This window comes from Puntigrus tetrazona, unplaced genomic scaffold (genome assembly GCF_018831695.1).
Source record: "Puntigrus tetrazona isolate hp1 unplaced genomic scaffold, ASM1883169v1 S000000130, whole genome shotgun sequence".
Lineage (NCBI taxonomy): Eukaryota > Metazoa > Chordata > Actinopteri > Cypriniformes > Cyprinidae > Puntigrus > Puntigrus tetrazona.
Window position 1 is genome coordinate 827,431 of NW_025047807.1, and position 5,580 is coordinate 833,010.

The window sequence follows — 5,580 nt, forward strand, 5'->3', positions numbered from 1 at the left end:
AAAGTCCTCTGTGTATTTTTGATGCAGTATACTTTATTTAAATGCACTACAAAACTATTTAAATATCAGTCGTATGTTTCCAGAATCCTAGATAAACACAGAGTGCGTAGATACGAAGTATACAGATTGTTCAGGTAAAATGAAAACGACATTTCAACCTGCTGTAGCAATAAAGACAATGTTTCATTTCATACAATTCAATTTTAGGCCTGTTTCCATATTAATTTTTAAAAAAGCCACAGTTGTAAGTTAAAAAAATCACAAAGTTGTATATAGTTCACCTGTGAGAGATTCTGTACCGAATTGGTGGATATAAAGTTGCAAAAATCTTTGGATTTATTTATATATTTATTTTCACCGTGAAGCAGAAACAGGCTTCTGTATATTTCTCCTTCCTTTGATTTACGACTTTAAACGCATATACTGTACCTCGGAAGATTCAGACTCGAGGGACGAAGCAAAGCTCTCACGCTAAAAGTAGGAAATGTTCACGATGCACAAAAGGAGCAGGAGTTAGACCTCTCCTTCAACCCCATTTACTGCTTTTACGACCCGAGGATCAAAGACCCTGCTCGTTATTTCCTCAGCATCATTACTGTGATAATACAAGCCCTGTCATCAGAGCAACCTGGGAAATCTAGCAGCACATGGACGTTTGCACGAAGACACACGAAACAGTACGATTTAGTTTGAAAGAGATTATCTTTATTCATCAAGGATGCTTTTAATACAGCGATAGTAAAGACGTTAGCGTCATAGGAGATTTCCAATTCGAATAAATCCTGTTCTTTTAAACGTTCTGTTCGTCTACGAATCCTGAAAAATAAAACAGCACAACTGGAGTAATGATGCTGAAAATTCAGCTTTAATAACAGGAATAATTAATAATTTGTTTTTTTAGCTATTTTGCTAACACTTGTTGACTTTTCCCTCAATAAATTCTTAATTTGCTGCTTATTAATAGTTATTGTGGTAGTTATTACCACATGAAATAGTAGTTTAATAGTATTATAATATACATGCAAGCTAATAAGCAACTACTTAACGTAACCGTAAAATAAATTAGATTCTTGAAAATTGTAAAAACGTAAAAAAGTTCTGTTTTTGCAAATGACTTACTATGTTAAACTCTAATAATATTTTATTATATTTTTTGATCAGCCTTGTCGCGCAGAAGAGACGTCTTTCAAAAACATAAGGCTATCCTTGTTGTTTCATGCAATGATGTTCTTCCGAATGATTCACCGCTAAAGTCATTTGACTCATACAGGGAAAAGTGGCAGTAAAGTGGCAGGTTATGAGACAGAAATGCTCACGTGACCAGCTCAGAGAGCCCCGATTGGCTGCTCAGCTTGTTACTGTGCGTCGTACTGTGGATCACATCACCGTGACTCTTTTATGTGGACTCCGTCCTGTTCGAGCTCCAGCGCCATTAAAACAAGACCTTCAGCAATTAACTGGCATCGGCTCACAAACAAACCGAAGCTAGCTGTCCACTCGCAGCACTAATGGTGCTCCTAACCAGACACAGCGAAGCTCACGCAGAACTATTAGAGCAAATGAGCTAAATGGCACAAAACAAGCATTCAAATATCTGAGGCATGTCTTTTCTGCCTAATAAATAGACAACGTCGCTGTGTCGTTTCGAAGATGTTTGTCCTTATTAAAGATTGCATCATTCAGTGAATCGAGGCAATGCAAAAAGCACAGCGTAGTTCACTCTTATCGGGTATTGATACAGTGATAATATTCAGAAATGTTTCTTGAGCAGCAATTCAGCATGTTAAAATGATTTCTGAAAAATCATGGGAAACCGAATACTGGACTGACGCTTAAAATTCAGCTTTGATCACAGGAACAAACAACATTTTACAAAAGATTCACATGGAAAAAAGCTATTTTAAATTGTAATCATATATTACGTTTTTGGTTAAAAATAAAACTTTAAAATATTTGTTTTGTTGGTGCACATGGTTTTAACATGAACAAATAAATTAGGTGAAAAAATGCAGTAAAATACACTTTATTTCAGTCAGTGTTACTATACTCATATATGTGCTATTTTGGGACACCATTATTAATAACTAAAATGTGTTTTAACATACTTTTTCAAAAAAAAAAAAAGTTGAAACCATATGTCATGCACGTTTAAATATACTCATCATACACAGAAATCACACTTATTAATTACTTACAATATGACTAATATTGAATAAATACATGCAAAATGTATTTGTATATTTTAAATGTTACTTTTATGATCAACAACATGTTTATGGTGTCTTTAAATAGTACAATCAGACACTATTACGTTATGTCAAAAAAGTAGCACTTTATGTTAAAAACATATGCTTACTGTTAAATAGTGAATATACATTTGTACATCTAAAAACATAAATGAATAATCCAATCATTCACAGTTTAAAATCAATTAAAATATCAGTTGTATTTAGCATACTTTATATATATATATATATATATATATATATATATATATATATATATATATGTATATATATATATATATATATATATATATATATATATATATATATATATATATATATATATATATATATATATATATATATATATATTTTTTTTTTTTAGTTGGAAAGACATCACCATAATGAAATAAATAGGCAGCAACTTTAAATAAGTGCAGCCTTGGCGGCGGATATAATCAATATTAAGGCAAAGGTCATGTGATTAATTACTGTTGAGCTAAAATGTTCATTGACTGATGAAACCCCCAGAACATAAGTTAAAAATTTCCCAAACTGTGACCAATTTCTGCTGTTTAAAATAAATTTTTCATATGGCATAAATATTCTATAAACCCGATGTACACTTTTAAAAGCCCTCTAGAAACCAGTTGCTGGAAAAACATCTGCTACACTGAAATTTTAGCGTAATATACATGTTGCTTGCAAAATATTTCATCAGAATACACGTTTGAATGTTCATCAATGGAGAAAGCCGCATAGCTCAAATTTCACCGAAGTGAGCTCTTTTATTAGTGCTCTTGATTCAGCACTGATCAGTAGCGCATACTAAGTGGTGAGTACTAGGTCACGGAGATAGATTAAAGGTCATTAACAGAGTGCTAATGGCATGATTCAGTCCTGTTATTCTCTAGTAATGAGGTTGAGTTGATTTTCATTATAGCTTCCAGGTCACCAGAGAAGAAGATACAGGTGTTGTTTGGCCTATATATAGAGAAACAAGGCAGGTCTGGCTAATGATGAACAACCACACGATAATGGAGGAAACCGGTGTCTGAGCATCAACATTAACCCAGAGTCAGAGTCGGCCCTAATGAGCGATTCTGCCGGTTTGATCTCTTACAAAATGGATGTCAGTTAACCAATTCTGGAGCTAATCATCCATAGAGGCACCAGAGCCCTCTGATGTGTTTTCTGACCTAGCCGAGGATGACATCCCTCCCCAAAAACAAAGTTTCAAAGTCAGCTGCTACGACTATCCCGCAAGGACGATCCATTGCATGCTACGACAGCTCCTAATTTAAATTGGGGAAAATAGCGGGGTGCTAAGCGCCGCAGACATTTCAAAACAGGAAATCAATATGCTGCCATTTCTGACGGTCTGGATGTGTCTCCGATGACCTGCGATTGGTACCAGTGTTCATCATCATTATATACAGTCACGGCACACAATTCAATTCTTCTTTTCTTCCAGCATTCGTCTCGTGCCCGGCAGACTTGAACCAATCATCAATAGGCGAGCGGGAAGTCTTTCTTTCATCTCAAGTGGTGCATAAACACGTGTTTTCAACTTAACGGGGTCATGAAGTGGAGAATCGAAATGGTAACACTTTATTTCGATAGTCCACTTTACACAATCTACTAACAGTAAGTAACTTTGCAACTGCATGTTAACTAGCAATCATTAGAGAATTAGTCCGCTTGATATCTATTAACACTTTATTTTGATAAATCCACAACATACAACGAGTTAACGGACAAGTAATTGCGAATTAATGAGAATTAGAGTGTGTTTAAACATCAAATCAGGGTATTATTGTTCGCCCAAACCCAGTTCAAAAACATTTTTATTTAGTTGAATATATCTGTTATAGTTTGTTACCATTGCAATTATTAACCCTTTACACCATGCTTAGCTAGTTTCTTACTGTGAATGTCATGATATAGATATTTGGTTATTTTTATGTCACTTTGCATTGCAAATGTTGCATTAAACACATACTGCTCTATCAAAGCGTTAGCCACCTTAAGCATCAAAGTCAGCCAAGCAGTTTGCTTCCATTTCCTGAAGAGGAAACACCCCTTAGTGTGTCCCATAGAGAGTGGGAATGAGGATAGAATATCATTTGTAGAAATATTGGTGCAAAAAATGCATTTCATAACCTCTTTAAAAAAATAATGAGTCGTTCGGATTGGATGCAATGGGAACAAATGGGTGCAAAATGAAATTTTGTTCCCCTTTTGAAATATTATGCAAGATATATGTGAAATATCAGATTTCAGACCTGAGGCAAGTCATGTAATCACACTGCACTTCCTAGTAATAAATTAGATTTCATACAGGAAATGATGATTCCATTAACCTGTCCCAGGACGATCAATTTATACCTCTTTTAAATTAATAAAATGAGACTGTACTCGAATGTAACCTGACACAGTTGCCTATAGGCTACTCCTTCACAGCTTCTGAGACATAACACACACCTGTTGATCACAGAGGACACCTGAATCATTTATTTTAAAATCTTCCGTATCTAGATTCATTGTTCTGGTTAAAAGTCATGTCCAGGAAAATATGGGTTCAGCGAATTGGTTGCTGGCCATAGATCAGTGGTTTTCTTCAGGACTTTAAAGTGCAACTATTATGGATTTTTGAAAATGACATTTACGCAATGTGACATTCACACAGCTGTAGGTGTGTACAAAGTTATTGTCTCTCAAAAGAAAGAGTCGTTTCTGAATCATTGAAACATTGAGTTGTTTTTAAAAACCAATCCCAAGCTGTTTCATGTTGACATCAATATGAAACATTAGCATATTGCCCACCCATTGGTCTTTTCACATTGGTCAGAATGAAAATGCAAATTCATTCTTTGCCACTAGGTGCCGCTTTTGGAGCAGTATAAGTAGCATTTTTTTTCGGTAACTCTGCACACAGTCTTATGGCCAGTTTGTACGTATTTTACGAAGTGGCTAATTCATACAAATCTGTATGACCTCACTTGTACGATTTTCTAAGTTTTGACTAAAACCCCAGTGATGGAGGAGCTGTAACTCATTCATACATATGAACTGGCATCTTGTAAAAAGCTTACAATTTAGCAAAAATTGCATGAATTCTTATTCAAGTGAGGTCGTACAAATTTGTGCAAATTAGCCACCATGTAAAAGATATACGAATTGCCGTGAGATCGGGCTGGTTTTATAAGGCATTACAGGCATGATGAAATATAATCGACCGATCAAACCAATCACCGCAGATCAGCATTGCGCAAAATAGGAGTTTGGAAAAATGTTTGGGGAAAAATAAATGCATATTGCATGTGTTTTTTCCCCTTGCGTGCATGTCAACCTT